General features: G+C 42.8%; 1 non-coding gene across 1 annotated transcript; it reads left to right on the forward strand.

Annotated features, from left to right (window-relative positions):
• The first annotated feature begins 5,628 nt into the window (after positions 1-5,628).
• On the forward strand, positions 5,629-5,732 carry LOC112780494 (small nucleolar RNA R71). The gene has a single exon (XR_003191327.1). It is a non-coding gene; the product is annotated as a small nucleolar RNA R71 (small nucleolar RNA).
• The last annotated feature ends 13,808 nt before the right edge of the window (positions 5,733-19,540 follow it).

Consider the following 19,540-nt stretch of genomic DNA (forward strand, 5'->3'; position numbering starts at 1 on the left):
AGTAAAGAAAAGGTCAGTAAAACTGGCCAAAATGCCCTGGCATCACAACACCAAACTTAAAGCTTGCTTGTCCCTAAGCAAGTACTGGAACAAGAAAATGATGAATGGAATATCCAGAGGAATGAGTCATTCTTGTGGAAGTCATATTACTGATTTTATGGTGGTTTCATGCATAGCAACTTAGGTTCATTCCATTACTGGCTTTCAGACCTTTATTCTGTCCTAAAACACCCACTTTGTTCATATCCCATGAGACTTTTATTCATTGATCCTTTTATTGTTATTACAAGGGTTGTTTGTGTTATTTAGGCTAGGTGCTCTGTAAGGGGGCAACTCTTTAAGATAAGCTTTCAGCCAACACTCCCGAACCAGTTGGTTCAAGGTGCTAGGTGTTGAGATACCCCTAAGGACTTACTCCCTCAAGCCTATCCCCTATACATACACACTACAGGAATTTAGTTTATTTATTTTCTTTTCTTGAGACCTTGGTGTCCAGCACCTCTTTGGGTTACTAAGTGTTCTGTAGTGAAGGTTACTCTTGATAGTGGACTTTCAGCTGATAATCCCGAGTTAGTTAACCCAAGTTACCAAGTGATAAGGCACCCCTAACAGCTTATTCATCCAAGTGGATCCCTCACACAGGAGCACCACAGACACTTGCCTCAAGCTTAAAACCATTGATGCCTAGCCTTATTGCTTACTCTTTTTCTTTTGTTTTTCACTTCCATTGTTCTTTCCCTTTTCTCTTCTTAGGATCTTGTTATTAACTTAGTCTCATGAGTGTATCCAAAGCAAAGTATTCAGGATAGATAGTTGTCCTCCTAGCCTTGTGGTTGAACTAACTTAGCTAACTTATGACTACCCCAAAGATTCATGAATGCACTTCCACAATATAAACTCCACTCTGGTCTTTTACAACTATAATCATTCTCTTTTTATTTGATTTAAAGGGACAAGCTTACAAGTAGGTTATGTGATGGTGCAGTGACATTTAAACCAGAAATCATGGACCTCTTCAGAAGGAAAAACTTAAAAGACAGAATAAAAAAAAGTTTAAACATAACATGGAAGCATGTTCTATTTCATACAAGATCTTCCTTATTTAAAGCATAGAAAAGATGGACTAAAAAGAACTCCACCACCTTTCATTCATGTGGATGTCCATGCTCCCATCCTTGTTTATCCTCATTGTGTCTCTCTTGAGTACTTGTACTTCCACTTCCTTTGCCTTTTCCGAGCAGCTTTCTCCAGAAACCACTATCTTCCATCTTCTTCTTGAGTGTCTCCTTTTGCTGTTTCACTTTTCTCTCTTCTTGTTCTACAAATTCTTTTTGAACTTCATCATATGCAGGGATGGCATAGTGTAGATGATGCATATTACTGGTCATGTAGTTCAACTCGGCTTGAGTGTTTACATAGAACTCCTCCCTATGTAGTTGCCTCCCTTCATTGAGTACACTAAACTCATTGAAAGTTTTCATTTGGGCTATCTGCCGCTGGTTGAGCTCTTGCAAGTGCTTCTCTTGAAGCTCTTGCCTTTCATTCACTTGGTTGATGGCTTGAGTGAGCTGAGAGTAGTGTTCCTGCTGCTGCTCCATTTGTTGTTTTTGCCATGCTTCCTGTTGGTTCAGCCGGTTCAGTATTTGCTCTTGTCCTTCAATATGTCTCTGTCCTAAATCTTCAATGGCTCTTAGAAGGTGAGTCATATTCAAGTTGGCTGGGTCATGATACTCTTCTTGTTGATGTTCTTCCTGATGGTATTCCTCTTGATGAGCTTCTTCCTGGGTCCTTTGCCTTCCTATATGTGGCCTTCTTAGTTGCTGAGCCGGTGGGGTATAGACCATTCGCTCGAGTGTGACTGGCCTCCCTGGGTTTACCCAGTCTGGGCTGCTGTCCTCAAATACTATCTTGGCCTTGTTGCACAAGCGGAGAATGGTGCTGGGGTACCAAAGTCTGGCTCCTGAGTAAGCTTTCTCAGCTGACTCTTCCTTCGGCAATGAGCTCATGCACTTTGATTTCCCCACCTTGTACCAAGCATTGTACCATAGTGGCTCGATTGATGTTAACCTCTGAATTATTGGCAGCTGGTAGGATGGACCTCCTTACAAGCTCAAACCACCCCTTGGTTTCAGGGTGAAGGTCCCCCCTTTTTATGAATTTTGGTCTCCCATCTGAGTACCTCTCCCAGTTAGCGGCTATGACACAGATATCTGATGCTATCTCTGAGAGCTCATCCTTATCGGGGCTTCTACTTATCCTTGCCTGATAACTCTCCTCATCAAAATGAGGTGATTTTAATTGAAGAGCTCTTGTTATGGCACTTGGGCTGAAGTCCACCTCCCTTCCTCTCACATAGCTTTTGAAGGTTGGGGCTTTGGTCTTATCCTCTCTAACTGCATTTGCATAGAATTCTTTGATGAGGTTTCCATTGATTTTCCCCTCTGGACTGGTGAGCAATTGCCACCCCCTCTGTTCGATTTTTCTCCAAATCTGTGGTGATTCATTGGCATTGATTTGGAAGATTAATTCTGGCAATATCCTTCTGGCACTTATCCGCTCAAATTCATGCTCATGAAAGGCAGTCTTGAATCTCTTGTCATCAAAAGGAGCACTCTCAATAGGCCCTTTCCTCTTTTGCCTCTTTGAGCTTGATGATGCCATGGCTTGAATTATTGTTTGAGGGGGTTCGAGGCTTCAGATAGATGAAGAGAGGGTTGGTTAAAGCAATTTGTGATGAAGGGTTTAGTGTGCCAATAGAAGTGTGGAGAGTGGGGATTTGAATGTGAGGAGTGATCATGCACTACGGTTCACTTATGTAAGAAAATCATGAGTGGATGAAGGGTGTGGATTGCATGAATGTTTACTAGATGAACGGATGGGGTTGTGTATGAAGGGAAGACAAGGATCATCACTTTAATGAGAGTGATTGGTTCGGTCTTCAAGGGTCTTCTTTCTCCAATGTTGCATGGCAGCGTTTCCCCATGCGTTCCCTCTTGAGACATGTGTGTGGTGCTCGTCATTAAATGGCGAAGTCTCCCCCATTTAATTGTCCAATCAATCCCTTTTCATGCTTCTTTTCCTTTCCTATAAAGATTTGAAATAAGGGAATTAATATATAAGAAATTTAAAACTCTACGGCTAGAATAAATTGAAAGAAAGGATTTGATTGTTTGTTTATGAATTTTAACTAACTAACTAACTATTGGTGGTTCCTTATATGCATTTTGGTGGCACCATGGGGTGACACCAAACTTAGTTTGAAGCACTGTGATGAAAATTTTGTGTTCAAAGCTCCCAAGGCTAGCATGCAACTTGGTTTGCTTTGAACACCAAACTTGTTCCTCACTATATTCTGCATAAGAAGATTTCCACCAATTGTTTGTTAAGTTTGGATTGAAGCTCATAAAGATTGACTTATTCATTATCATCTGAAAGCATATAAAACATAGGTTGCCTCCCATGAAGGGCTTCTTTAGCGTCACTAGCTTGACATTTTTCTTTCATCACGGTGGTTGGTAGTGCTTAAAGTCCTCCCCTCTTGCTGTGGACTTGTATCCATTGGTTGGATCAATTATTTCCACATATTCCAGGGAAAGAACTCTGTTGATAGTGAAGACCTTGGGTAATTAACATGGCATAGTAGGGAGATTAGGGGGAATATCTGGGAAGTAGGCTGAGACAACTCTATCCCCTGGAGAGAAGTCTTCCGTAGGGATCTTCTTGTTCCTCCATCTCCTTGGTACCTTCTTCTTTGTTTCTTTTGAGGTTGCCTTCCCCTTGGTGACCTCTTTTCTCCAAGGAGTTGTGATGCTGTCTTCACTTGCCTCTAGAGGTTTGGGTTCCTCCAACTTTTCCTTGAGCTGTGGCAATTGCTGTTTTCCTTGTTTGTCAGTTAAGGGGGTCTCAGAACGAACTGGCTGTGCTTCAGTGCTTGTTTCCTCCTTCAGTGTCTCATTATCATTTGTGCTTAGTTCTTTGTCCTCTTGATCTGTTTCTTGTGAGAGTTTGAAAATATTGAAGCTGAGTTATTCATCATGGATTCTCAATATTAGCTCCCCTTTCTCTACATCGATAAGTGCTCTGGCCGTAGCTAAAAATGGTCTTCCCAATATGATTGGGTGAGTGTGACTTTCTTCCATGTCCAGAATGACAAAGTCTGTTGGGAGAAAGTACTTCCCAACCTTTAGCAACACATTTTCCACCACTCCTATTGCTTGCTTTTGAGTTTTGTCAGCCAGTCTGATAATGACATCTGTGGGCATTATCTCATTGATCTGCAGCCTCTTCACCAGGGATAAGGGCAGTAAGTTGATGCTGGCCCCTAAATCGCATAGTGCTCTGTCGAACATATTTTCACCTATGGCACAAGGGATATGAAAACTTCCTGGGTCTCTTCATTTTGTAGGCAACTCAGGTTGAATAAGGGCACTACATTCCTTGTTCATCACTATAGTCTGCCCTCCCTTGAGTGAGCTTTTCCTGGGAAGAAGTTCCTTCATATACTTGATGAATGCATGCATTTGTTGAATTGCCTTGATGAATGGTATGTTCACATCCAGAGATGCAAACAACTCTAGGAACCTTGAGTATATTCTTTTTCCCACAGCACCATTAAGCAGTTGAGGGAATGGTGCATAGAGCTTCAGTAGCTCTTGTTGTGAGATTTCTTGTTCTTTGTGATCTCTATCCTCCTCCTTTGTTGAGTTGTCTTCAGGTTGTTTGCACATTTTGCCTTGCTTGTCTTCAGTCTCTTGATCACTTGTAGTGACCATTTTGCAATCTTCCCATCTTACTTTCTTTGCTTCTCCCTTGGGGTTTTTCTCTGTGTCACTTGGGAAGCTATCAGTAGGTTTGGGAATCTTCTCAGACAAATATCCCACCTGGAATTCCAGCTTCCTAATGGTTTCTCCTTGGTTCTTAATATTGGCTCGCACCTCCTCTTTGAACGCCTTATTTTCTTGAATCTCTTGGCTTATTCCTTCAAGTAGGGCTTCAATCTTAGAGAGCCTGTCATCAATTGATGAGTGGTTCGGAGCAGTTATGCTGTTTTGGTTTTGATAAGTATGTGGAGAAGTGTTGTTGTGGGGGTGTTGAGATGTCCTCTGGGTGAATTGTTGGTGAGCTGCATTGTTGTTGGAGTTGTAACGTCTCTGGTCTTGGTTTTGATCTTGCTCACTTTCCTACCCAAAGTTCGGGTGATTTCTCCATCCAGGGTTGTAAGTCTCGGAGTATGGATCATAGTTTTTCCTTGGTGAATTCCCAATGTAGTTGGCTTGCTCCTGACTCCCTTCTGCTTCTTGGTTTACCACTTCTTGTGTTGTTGATGAAGTGGAGATTGCTGCTACTTGGTTCATCCCCATCTTCTTGGTGAGGTCAACCAGCTGCTGGGTAATGAGCTTGTTTTGGGCCAACAGAGCATCCACATTGTTTAGCTCTATCACTCCTCTTGTATTTCCTCTTTCGGAAGCATAGAAGTAGTCATTTTCTGCTACTATTTCAATAACATCTATGGCTTCCTCAATGGTCTTCTTCTTGTTCAAGGACCCTCCAAATGAATGGTTTACTGCCTTCTTTGACTCATAAGAGAGCCCTTCATAGAAAATGTGCAGCTGGACCCATTCGTTGAACATGTCAGGTGGACACCTCCTTGTTAAGTCTTTGAACCTCTCCCATGCTTTATACAGAGTCTCACCATCCTGTTGCCTGAAGGTTTGAACCTCAGCTCTCAGCCTATTGATTCGTTGAGGAGGGTAGAATCTTGCTAAGAATTTGTTCACCACATCCTCCCAAGTTGTCAAGCTCTCCCTTGGGAAGGATTCCAGCCACTTGGCTGCCTTGTCTCTGAGTGAGAAGGGAAATAAGAGCAATCTATAGGCGTCAGGATGAACACCATTAGATTTCACTGTGTCACATATTCTCAGGAAGGTGGTCAAATGTTGGTTGGGATCTTCTTGAACACCTCCTCCAAACGAACAGTTGTTCTGAACAAGGGTGATGAGCTGTGGTTTAAGTTCAAAGTTGTTGGCATGGATTGTTGGTTTTTGGATGCTACTTCCACAATTGCCTGGGTTTGGATTAATGTAAGAGCCCAAAACTCTTCTATCCTCCCCAGCATGATTTGCTCCACCTCCTCTGCCATGGTTGTGAATCTCTTCTTCATGATGATTTTCCATGTTTTCTTCCATGTTTGGTTCAAAGTATTCCTCAAATTGTTCCTCTTCTTCTTCAGCACCAACTACTCGTTTTTCTTTTGCCTCCCTCCTTAGTCTAAGGAAGGTTCTCTCTGGTTCAGAATCAAAAGAAGTTGAAGCCCCGCTTCTTCTCCCTGTCATACAACCAACAAGTACAAGCAGAGAATATAGGTGCAGACAGTATTTATGTCAGAATTAATGTTAGTTGTGGGTGATGCAATATATCAAACAGTTAGTGGGTTAGCAAACAGAATTGAAAATAACAAAGAAAAACAAAAGAGTAGATGGAGAAGGGAAGAAGTTTAACTAAAACAAAAAAGTAAGTCACTCAAACAGAAAAATGAAATTCACAAAATAAAATGCTCAATCTAGTGATCTTCCAATCTAATCATTGTTGATGCACAATCAATCCCCGGCAACGGCGCCATAAACTTGATGCACGGAAAACTTGTCTCTCAACAAATCTCCCTTCGGCAAGTGTACCGAAGTTGTCGTCAAGTAAAAACTCACAATAGAGTGAGGTCAAATCCCACAGGGATTGATTGATCAAGCAACTTTAATTAGAAGAATGTTCTAGTTGAGCGAATCCAGAATTTGGGTTGAAAGTTGCAGAAAATAAAATGGCGGGAATGTAAATAACAGAAAAGTAAATGCTAGAACTAAAGGACTGGAAGTAAATGACTGAAAATAAATTGCAGAATTGTAAATGGGAATGGGGGATTTGCTCATAAAAGTAAATCGCAGAAATTAAAGAGAATGGGTGAGATTAGAGATGGGGAGTTCATTGGGCTTAGGAGATGTTACAATTCTCCGGATCAAGTTCATTTTCATCTCTTCCTCAATCAATGCACTCATTGATCTCCTTGGCAATCTTAAGTGATTGAATTACAATTCCTTTCAATTCAATCTCTCAAATCTTGATCAATAGCCAATTCCTTGGTCAATTGCTCATGAGAAGAGATAAAGTATAGTCACTGATTATACCACATGTATTTTCCAAACCAAGTATTGAGAGGGTTACAGTCACATACCCATCCAAACCCAATTTGGTCCAGCATGAGAAAGCAGTTCTAGCTTGATCTCTTCATTCCTCTTCCAAGGTTCAAAAGAGATCCAAGTTTGAATAGCTTCTCTTCCAAGATAACTACTCAATTGGATGAAGATCGAAAGCTTTCAAGTAAAATCAAGAAGAAAGATAGAAGAAGAACAATGAAAATTAGTATTGATCCATCAAATTACAACAGAGCTCCCTAACCCAATGAAAGGGGTTTAGTTGTTCATAGCTCTTGAAAATGAAAACAAAGATGGAGAATACATCATAAACTAGAAATTGCAAAGAAAGTAAAATACAGAGAGTGGTTCTTCAGCCTCCAGAACTCTTTTACAATTCAAAGCTACTCCTATATATACTACTCTTCTCAGCTTCTAGTTCACTCTTCAAGTCTTTGGCCTTTGGATATTGAGTTTGAAGCAGTTCCTTTCTTTATTTGGGCTTGGCTTTAAGAGAGAAAGTGCGGAGTGGGCAGAGACTTAAGCTTAGGGCGTAAGGAGTGTTAATCATTTAGTGAAAGTCCAAGTTCGGGAACATTAGTGACACTTAACATTGTCACTAACGTTCCAATGCACCCCTTTTGCCTTACGTTAAAACCCACGTTAACTAGGTTAACGTGGCTTTTAACGTTGCCTTGTCAATCTTTGAGAACGTTAGTGACACTCAACATTGTCACTAACGTTCCAGTGTGCCCCTTCTTGCTTCACGTTAAAGCTCACGTTAACTAGGTTAACGTGGCTTCTAACGTGGCCTTTGCCATCCTTCGAGAACGTTAGTGACATTCAACATTGTCACTAACGTTCCAATGTGCCCCTAGGTCTCATGTTAGAGTCCACGTTAACTAGGTTAACGTGGCTTCTAACGTGGCCATCTTTTAGCCATCCCAACTTTAGTGACAATGTTGAGTGTCACTAACGTTGGCTCATCTTTCATTTCTCATCGTTAGCTTCCACGTTAACCAAGTTAACGTGGAAGTTAACGTGACTCTTGGGGGTTGTGTGGTTGCTTCAACGTTAGTGACAATGTTGAGTGTCACTAACGTTGTCGACAACTCTTCATTCTCTACGTTAGTTCCCACGTTAACCAAGTTAACGTGGGAGTTAACGTGGTACTTAGCACCATAGGCCAACGTTAGTGACAATGTTGAGTGTCACTAACGTTGGCTTCTCTCCCTCCCCCTTAACGTTAGAGGCCACGTTAACCTAGTGGCTTCTAACGTGGCCACTTATGAGTGATTGCCAACGTTAGTGACAATGTTGAGTGTCACTAACGTTGGCTCAACTTCTTTTCTCCACGTTAGAGTTCACGTTAACTTGGTTAACGTGACTCTCTAACGTGGGCATTGATGGCTTTTTGAGAGTGTTATTGGCAATCACTTTTCTCATTAATATTTGCAAGTTACCTCCCATTTTCTTGCTCCTTTTTGGTCCTGAAATCAAGCAACAAAGTGCATCAAAGCTCTAGTCCAAGTCATGAGTAATGCAACATAATATTTGTCACTAAACTTATGCAAAATCCTCATGAAATCATGTAAAATGCACAATGTATGCTTGAGTGAAGGCATAAGTGAATATTTACCCAAAACTAGCTTATTTCCTAAAGAAATGCATGAAACTAACCTAAAAACAGTAAAGAAAAGGTCAGTGAAACTGGCCAAAATGCCCTGGCATCAACGACCCAGTGCACTTGCTGGTTAATTATGCAGAGTTGTGATAAAGAGTTGCGATTACAATTGTCCGTACCAAGTTGTTGGCGCCATTGATGTTCACAATTTTGTGCACCATCCTTCTCTTATTTTCCCATGGATGTTGGATTTGAGTTTTAATTTGCTTTGATAGATCTTCTTGTTATCTTTCATTATCTTTGTAAGTAGGTGATGTTGTGTGATGATTGATATTTCATTTTGGGACTCTGATTGATTGATTATCTCATATTTGCTCATTGCTTGACAACTGCACTCCAAGTGTTCGCGGAAATGCACAAATGCCATTTTGGTTTATTTTAGTCATATACCTTCAATTTGGTGCTTCCTCCTGATTCACTTGCTCTCTTCTAAGTGCATTGAGTCCACTTTGCTATATGCTTGCTGTTCATACCCTGGGTCGAGCTATCCGACCTGGGATGATTCGAGATAGAGCGACCAACCTCTTCAGGTCAGACTATCCGACCTCTTCTCAAAGAGCTCGGCCAAATCAACAGGAGAGCCTAGATTAAGGGCCCAAATAGAGAAGCACGACCCGAATCCTATGGCGGCCTAAGCCTATAGAGATGAAGGCGGTTCCGTTGAAGATACGCTGACCTCAACTCAAAGATAAAGATAAGATAAGATAACTAACTTATCTTATCCAAAAGGTCACATCTCACCATTATAAATACACTGGAGCATCCAGGTATAACTCATACTCTGATTCTACATAACACCTGTTTAATACCCATGCTAACTTAAGCATCGGAGTCTCTTGCAGGTACCCCCCACCCTTCGGTGACAGAGGATCAGTAGCACGTTCAAGTCCAAACAAGTCGGACGTACCAGCTCCGATCACCATTCACCAACCGGACACATCGGTTCTGACCAGCACAGAAGATCTCGTCCGAGATCGACCTACAGTTTTAGGTAACCATCGGAACCTTAACGTCATTGCCGGGGAACCTGGAAGTCATCCCATCACCATGGCGGACAACCATGACAACGACCACGACTCAGATCTAAAAAATAGAATACCGCACAAAAATGCAGACGCCCCACCAAAAGACACTCTGGAATCCAATGGAGACAAAAATTTAGCTAAACCGGGAGCAATAGAAGCCCTTCAAGATCGCTTGAAACAACTTGAAGAAGAAACCCAACAACAACGAGAAATCGGAAAAGATCTACAAAAGGAAGTACGGCGACGTCGAGAATTGGAAGACAAGTTACAGCAATTAGAAGCCGATCTAAAAGCCCCTCGGGTCACTCCTGAGAAAAGCTCACGCAAAGAACATGATCCGTTCACCAGGGAAATCATGAAAACCAAAATTCCAAAAGACTTCAAACTCCCAGATATGATTTTGTACGACGGCACCACCGATCCCAATCATCATCTCAGCAATTTCAGAAGCAGAATGTACCTTACCGATGCCTCAGATGCCATTCGCTGCAAAGCCTTCCCGACAACCCTCACGAAGACGGCAATCAGATGGTTCGACAGCTTACCTCCCAAGTCTATCTCAAACTTTGACGACCTAGCCGAAAAGTTCCTTGCCAGATTCTCCATCCAGAAAGATAAAGCTAAACACGCCCCCAGTCTACTAGGGATCAAACAAGGAGATCGGGAGAGCCTTCGCAACTACATGAAAAGATTCAACAAAACATGTGGTGCACGAAATTGTGATCTCAGGCAACGACGCCGGAAACTCTGTACGCACGTCTTAATAAATCGTTTTTCATTCACAACTTCGATACAACTAACCAGCAAGTGCACTGGGTCGTTCAAGTAATAAACTTTACGTGAGTAAGGGTCGATCCCACGGAGATTGTTGGTATGAAGCAAGCTATGGTCACCTTGTAAATCTCAGTCAGGCGGATATAAAATAGTTATGGAGTTTTCGAACATAAATAATAAATAGATAGAAAATAAGGATAGAAACACTTATGTATATCATTGGTGAGAATTTCAGATAAGTGTATAGAGATACTTTCGTTCCTCTGAACCTCTGCTTTCCTGCTGTCTTCATCCAATCAGTCTTACTCCTTTCCATGGCTGGCTTTATGTAAGGACATCACCGTTGTCAATGGCTACTTTTTATCCTCTCTGGAAAATGGTCCGATGCGCTATCACTGCATGGCTAATCGTCTAGAGGCATCACCCTTGTCAATGGTTGCATCCCATCCTCTTGTGAAAATGGTCCAAATGCTCTGTCACAGCACGACTAATCATCTGAGGTTCTCGATCATACTGGAATAGGATTCACCCTCCTTTTGCGTCTGTCACTACGCCCAGCACTCGCGAGTTTGAAGTTCGTCACAGTCATTCAATCCCAGAGTCCTACTCGGAATACCACAGACAAGGTTTAGACTTTCCGGACTCTCATGAATGCCACCATCAATCTAGCTTATACCACGAAGATTCTGATTAAGAGATCCAAGAGATACTCATTCAATCTAAGGTGGAACGGAAGTGGTTGTCAGGCACGCGTTCGTGGGGGAATGATGATGATTGTCACGTTCATCACATTCAGGTTGAAGTGCGAATGAATATCTTAGAAGCGGAATAAGTTGAATTGAATAGAAAAACAGTAGTACTTCGCATTAATCTTTGAGGAACAGCAGAGCTCCACACCTTAATCCATGGAGTGCAGAAACTCTACCGTATGAAAATACATAAGTGATAATGGTTCATGCATGGTCGAATGGCCAGCCCCCGTGAAAGTCTAAGATAGCATAAAACTGATCAAAGATGTCTAATACAATAGTAAAAAGTCCTATTTATAATAAACTAGTTACTAGGGTTTACAGAAGTAAGTAATTGATGCATAAATCCACTTCCGGGGCCCACTTGGTGTGTGCTTGGGCTGAGCTTGAATGTTACACGTGTAGAGGTCAATCTTGGAGTTGAACGCCAGTTTGTAACGTATTTCTGGCGTTCAACTCTGGCTTGTGACGTGTTTCTGGCGTTTAACTCCAGACAGCAGCGTAGAACTGGCGTTCAACGCCCTTTTACGTCATCTAAACTCGGCCAAAGTATTGACTATTATATATTGCTGGAAGGCCCTGGATGTCTACTTTCCAACGCAATTGGAAGCGCGCCATTTTGAGTTCTGTAGCTCCAGAAAATACACTTTGAGTGCCGGGAGGTCAGAATCCAACAGCATCAGCAGTCCTTCTTCAACCTCTGAATCTGATTTTTGCTCAAGTCCCTCAATTTCAGCCAGAAAATACCTGAAATCACAGAAAAACACAAAAACTCATAGTAAAGTCCAAAAATGTGAATTTAACATAAAAACTAATGAAAACATCCCTAAAAGTAACCAGATTCTACTAAAAACATACTAAAAACAGTGCCAAAAAGCGTATAAATTATCCGCTCATCAACATGCATGGACATACAAAGCTTGCCCACAGAGGCCGTCATCATGGGACTTATCAACGGCCTACGAGAGGGACCTTTCAGCCAGTCTATATCAAAAAAGTACCCGACCTCCTTAGACGAAGTGCAGGAACGGGCAGAAAAATACATCAACATAGAAGAAAACGCTCGGTTAGGAGAGACTTCAAAATCGGGGGCCTCCTACCGTGACAACGACAAGGAATCCAAAAGAAAAGAAGACCGACAAGGGGAGAAAATTAAAAAATACCATAATTATACTCGCCTCAGAGCATCCCTAGTCGAAATATACAAAGAAGTCTGCCATACAGAAAAAATCCCCCCAGCACAGCCCCTCAAAGGAAAAAGGGGAAGAGGAAATCGGAAGGAATATTGTGAATATCATCGGGTCAGAGGACACGCCACCAACGAATGCTTCGACTTAAAAAATATCATAGAAAAATTGGTAAGGGAAGGAAAATTAGATCGATTCCTGACCACCCGAGATGATGATCAAAGAAAAAGACGAAGGGATGAAGATACCGAGCGAACAGAACGGTCACCTCAGACACCAGAAAGACATGTCCACATGATACATGGCGGATTCGCAGCAGGAGAGATCTCCAAATCTTCCCGCAAAAGGTATCTCAAAGAAGTATATCACGTCGAAGGAGAGGAGGAAGCACTCAACATCCCAGCGATAACATTCACTAAGGAGGACGCGTCCGGCATCATCACAGGACACGACGATCCCATGGTCATCACCATCATATTGGCAAACGCCAACCTACACCGCACCTTAATAGACCAAGGGAGTTCTGCCGACATCTTATTCAAGACAGCCTTTGACAAACTCGGCTTAGAAGAAAAAGAACTTAAGGCATATCCAAACAGTCTGTTCGGATTAGGAGATACCCCGGTTCGGCCACTAGGATATATATCATTACATACAACCTTCGGAAAAGGAGACCAATCCAGGACCCTCAAAATAGACTACATCGTAGTCAATGTAAGTTCAGCTTACAATGCTCTCATAGGTCGGACAACACTCAACCAACTCGGTGCAATAGTCTCGACCCCACACCTATGTATGAAGTTCCCAAAGGGATAGCCACGATAAAAGCTGACCAAAAGATGGCACGACGCTGTTATAATGAAAGCCTAAACCTCAGAGGCAAAGGAGAAGAGTTCCACGCAATCGAGTTGGGCGGAGTTCAATGACGAGAAGATCTTCGCCCCCAACCAGAGGGAGAGATAGAAAAAATTCAGATCGGGGACACCTCGGAAAAAACAACTAATATCGGCACCATCCTTAAAGGAGATTTAAAAGAATTGCTAATACAATTCTTACGAGATAATGTCGACCTCTTTGCATGGAAAGCCGCGGACATGCCAGGCATAGACCCTAAGCTAATGTGCCACAAGTTGGCGGTCTACCCAGGATCTCGATCAGTACAGCAGAGACGAAGAAAGCTTGGGCCAGAGCGATCCCAGGCTGTGGAATAGCAAGTACAGGCACTACTGGAAGCTGGATTTATAAGAGAAGTTAAATACCCGCTATGGCTAGCCAACGTCGTCCTGGTGAAAAAATCGAATGGGAAGTGGCGAATGTGCACCGATTACACCGATCTCAACAAAGCTTGTCCAAAAGATCCATACCCACTCCCAAGTATTGACACCCTGGTAGATGCTTCCTCTGGATATAAATATCTCTCGTTTATGGACGCATATTCAGGATACAACCAAATTCCCATGTATCCACCAGATCAAGAAAAGACCTCGTTTTTAATACCAAAGGCAAACTACTGTTACATCGTGACGCCCTTTGGTCTCAAGAACGCAGGAGCTACTTATCAAAGACTAATGAATAAAGTTTTTTCGGATCACATCGGAAACATCATGGAGGTCTATGTGGACGACATGCTAATAAAAACACAAAGCGAAGATACACTATTGTCCGACCTGTCTCAAGTATTCGACACCATTAGGAAGGATGACATGCGACTTAATCCCGCAAAATGCACCTTTGCAGTAGAAGCAGGCAAATTCTTAGGCTTCATGCTCACTCAAAGAGGAATTGAAGCAAATCCAGACAAATGTCAGGCCATACTCAACATGAAGAGCCCAACCTGTGTTAAAGAAGTACAGCAACTCAACGGGAGACTGGCCGCCCTATCCCGATTCTTAGCGGGAGCCGCGATAAGATCTCTTCCCTTCTATGCTACTTTAAGAAAGGCAAAACAATTCGAATGGACAATAGAGTGTGAACAAGCCTTCCAAGACCTCAAGAAGTTCTTAGGACAGCCACCTATCCTATCTCGACCGCGAGTTGGAGAACCACTCATATTATACCTCGCGGTGGGAAGCAAGGCAGTAGCATCAGCACTAGTCAGAGAAGACGAAAATGGACAACAACCCATCTACTTCATTAGCAAGGCACTACAGGGATCCGAGCTGAACTACCAGAAAATAGAAAAATTTGCCTATACTCTTATCCTAACATCTCGACGACTTCGCCCGTACTTCCAGGCTCACACCATTAAGGTCCGAACTAACCAGCCCATAAAAGGAATATTGTAGAAAACAGATCTAGCAGGCAGAATTCTACAATGGGCAGTCGAGTTGTCAGAGTTTGACCTCTAATATGAAGTTCGGACGGCCATCAAATCACAGTATCTGGCCGATTTTATCGCAGAATTCACAGATGCCCTAGAAACCCCCACAGAATGGAATCTTTACGTGGACGGTTCTTCAAATAAAACTGGAAGTGGTGTGGGCGTGATAATAGAAAGCAACCAAGGAACCCAAGTTGAGCTCTCCCTCAAGTTTGGGTTCCCGGCCTCAAACAACCAGGAGGAATATGAAGTATTATTAGCTGGTTTAAAGCTGGCTAAAGAAGTCGGAGCTCAAAAACTCAACATTTACAGCGATTCACAAGTGATCACATCGCAAATAATAGGGAGCTACCAAGCCAAAGATCCCACCATGAAAAAGTATTTGGATAAAACCAAGGAACAGCTCGAACAAATAGGGGAGTATAAGATCTGCCACATACCCCACGAACAAAATGCCCGAGCTGACGCACTCTCAAAACTAGCCAGCACCAAACCAAGAGGCAATAATAGAAGCCTCATCTAGGAAATGTTGCAGAACCCGTCAATCTCGGAAGAGGAAAAATTCCTGACTATAACAAGTCAGGACCAAGGATGGATGACCCCTATAGCCAACTACCTCAGAACAGGAACGCTCCCCATAGAATAAAAGGACGCAAAAAGGCTAAAAAGGGAGGCACAGTACTACACCATCATAAATAATATCCTGTACAAAAGAGGAATCTCAACACCTTTACTAAAATGCGTGCCAACCTCCAACACAAAAGAAGTGCTAGAGGAAATACACGGTGGTATATGTGGCAATCATCTCGGAGGACGAGCTCTCGCCAAAAAAAGTGCTCTGGGCGGGATTTTATTGGCCAACTCTGTAGAGAGAAGCCACAGAATTTGTAAAGACATGCCCACCATGTCAGAAACATGCCAACTTTCACATCGCCCCACCAGAAGAGCTCATCAGCGTGACCTCGCCTTGGCCATTCGCAAAATGGGGACTCGATCTTCTCGGCCCCTTCCCACAGGGATCAGGACAAGTTAAATTCCTCATAGTAGTGGTAGATTACTTTACAAAGTGGATCGAGGCAGAGCCCCTAGCCAATGCCACCGCTCAAAGAAGCCGGAAATTCTTATATAGAAACATTGTCACAAGGTTCGGGGTTTCATACTCAATAACCACAGACAATGGCACCCAATTCACAGACGCAGGTTTCAGAAAACTAGTAGCCGACTTGAATATAAAGCACCAGTACACCTCCGTTGAACATCCACAAGCTAACGGATAGGCCGAAGCTGCTAACAAAGTCATACTGGCCGGATTAAAACGGAGATTACAAGATGCAAAGGGAGCCTGGGCAGAAGAGCTTCCACGGGTCTTATAGGCATATTGAATAACGCCACATTCCACCACGAAGGAATCCCCCTTTCGATTAGCATACGGAATAGAGGCAATGATTCCAGTAGAAATCGAGGAAGGGTCACCCAGAGTAGTTCACTATAATGAGGGAGCAAACTCCCAACTTCAGAGAGAAGACCTCAACTTGTTACCCGAACTCCAGGAAAGAGCTCGAATCAGGGAAGAAGCTCTAAAGCACCGAATGGCTTCCAGATATAACCGAAAGGTAGTGCCGAGAAGTTTTGTAGAGAATGATCTCATCCTAATCCGAAACGATATCGGAACAACTCGACCAGGAGAAGGAAAGCTGGCAGCAAACTGGAAAGGACCCTACCGAGTTGTAGAAGTGCTTGGAAAGGGCTACTACAGACTGTCCGAACTCGATGGATGAGAGCTTCCCAGATCGTGGCACGCTTGCAACCTAAGAAGGTACTACAGTTAAGAAGAGATAAAAGATCCCATCATTGGATGCACTCTTTTTCCTAAAAAGGTTTTTTAATGAGGCACCAAGTTGAGACTCAGACAATCCCATATCCTATATGTATCTATTTGCACTTTCCCTTTAAATAAAATATATTTTAGATATTCTACAAAGATTTCAAGACGCATTAATCTGAAGCATTCATCGTCCGATTATAAAGCAACAGATCGGCAGCAAGTGAAAAAGAATTTCACTGCACGATCACGATAAAGACAAACCGTCTGATAAAGGTGAAAACGCGATTCACCCAAAGGACGATCTAGAGATGACAACCACTTTCTACAAATCGGCAAAGATGAACACAGAATAATGTAAGAAGTTATCGAAAGTGATCTAAAAAAGAACCTGACGAGGTCTTACGGATCGCTAAAATAATAACTTAAAGACTGGTCGAACGCTAAGAAGTCGAACCAAGTCAAACCAAGTTATAAGTAAACCCTGGAAAGAGGTCTGGCCAACCCTATTAAAGAGGATTACTTTAACTTAGAAGGGCCCGACATAACAAAGTCAGCCCAAAACGAAAAGTTATCAAAGTAGTCCCTAAAAGAGATCTGACAAAGATCCAAGAAAGAGGACTACAAAAAATAACTTAAGGGAGACTGACATAACCAAGTCGGACTCCTACTACCAAGAAGTTATCAAAGTAGTCCCTAAAAGAGATCTGACAAAGATCCAAGAAAGAGGACTACAAAAAATAACTTAAGGGAGACCGACATAACCAAGTCGGACTCCTACTACCAAGAAGTTATCAAAGTAATCCCTGAAAGAGACCTGACAAAGGTCCATGAAGGAGGTTTACAAAAATAACTTAAAAAGAGATCGACCTAACGAAGTCAATCTCCTATAAAATGGTTATAAAAGTAATCTCTGAAAAAGGGGATCACAATAATAACTTAGAAAGGGACCAACGCAAAGGAACCGGCCACAAATACGGAAAACCGAGAAATAAGTTGGACCCCACAAATCGTAACCACAAAGGATTCAAGTTACAAACAACAAAGTAATCCGAGGAGGTCGAGCGGCAAGATTTCGAACATCAAATAGAAAAACAAAAGGATGTCAAGACAAACAACTACTTCTATTTTATAAAGTTATAAGGCCCGGAAGGCCATCAAAACCTACCACAAAGAGATAACAAGTTACCTTTTGTTTTTCAAAATAAAAAGTTGCTAGACAAGCAATTAGAAAGCGTCAGCAAATAAATAAAAAAGTTCTAAAAGAGCCCACAAGCCGGGCCAACTACACAAATTTTCAAGAAAAGATCAGCAAGCTTCAGGAACCTTCTTGGCAGCATCAGGACAAGGAGAAGGAGGGCGAGTCTGGATCGGCACAGCATCCACAGTTCCATCCTCCCGATTCAGGATCTGGCAATCCGAGTCGGGCACAGCAGGAGGGACCGTAGAGGTCGGCACTTTGGTAGAAGGCACAGGGGGAGGAACAACATCATCATCATCACCCTCATCATCAGGGATAATCTTGCCATCCCTGACTATATTATCCAGGCTGAAAAGGGTAAGATCGGCCTCGGGAGAAATGACCTAAACTTGCTCCTTCAAGTTCTCGTAAGCAGCAGTCACGCTGCCAACGAGATGACCTTGAAGCTCAGAATAATCTTCCCGGGCATGGTCGAGCTCCTCCCTCAGGCACAGCACCTCTCGATAAGAGGTAACATAACTATCCTTGTGCATCAAGACGGCGTCCTCAGCCAACCTCAACGAAGCTGCCAATGACTGAGAACTCGCCTCCTCATTCTTCAAGTCCTTCTCCAGCTTGGCCACCTTCGTCTCGAGCTCCTCCTTTAACTCCTTCATCCGATCAAACTCTTGTTTCGCCTCCTCCATAAACGCTTTAGTGGCGTGGAGAGGGAGATTCTGAGCAGTCCGATAAATGGCAGTAGACATATATGCCATCTTCACATGATTTCGGGCCATGAATTCCAAGTGATGAAGGATGGACACATCATCCGTGGAGAGAGCACCGTAGGGACCGATTTGTTGATCCACAAATTCAATAGCATTAAAATCAGGAGCATCAAGGTCGAAGGGCTCAGCAGTCTTTTGTTTTTTATTGGGAGGAGCAACAGAAGGAGCAGTAGAGGCGACGTGAGGATCTACCAAACGAACTCGGGGTGTAGGAATCACTTTCTTCACACTAGCAGAACTCTGTACTGATGGCTTCTCGCGCGCCTGGGAGGATCCCTCCCCAGCTGCCCTGGCAGCAACATTTCTGGCAGCAGTCGCCCTCTGTGCCCTCTTAAAAGCTTTCATAGCTTCATTATTCTTCATTGCCTCTGCAAGCAAAACAGAAAGTTCAGCTACAAGTCAAATAAGTCGGAAAAGACAGCTACAAGCAACGTAAACAAAATACCCAGTTCAGTTTGAAGAAGAGAAGGATTGGTCAGAAATTTCTTTGTGTCAAGATGGGGAGGTTGACCCGAGCGTTCTTTTAAGATAGTCACAAAGGCTCGCTCGGCCTCATCCAACATCTCCCACGAATACCGGGAGACCCTCACATCTTTTTGCCATTCCAAGGGAAAAGCAGGTTCATCATTCTCATCCAGAAAAAAAGGGCCGAGCTCCTTCAACAGCTCGGACCTTGAAAAAGTAGTTCTTAAAATCACAGAACGACTCGTCAAACATGGAAAAAACCTTCTTTCCTTGGGTAGAACGAAAGGAGACCCAAGCTGACTTCTTTTTTACCACACCGGGCTTAGTCAAAACAAACAGATAGAAAAAGAGAGATTGGGAAGCAG

The sequence above is a fragment of the Arachis hypogaea genome, chromosome 19, assembly GCF_003086295.3.
Source record: "Arachis hypogaea cultivar Tifrunner chromosome 19, arahy.Tifrunner.gnm2.J5K5, whole genome shotgun sequence".
NCBI classification, from domain to species: domain Eukaryota; kingdom Viridiplantae; phylum Streptophyta; class Magnoliopsida; order Fabales; family Fabaceae; genus Arachis; species Arachis hypogaea.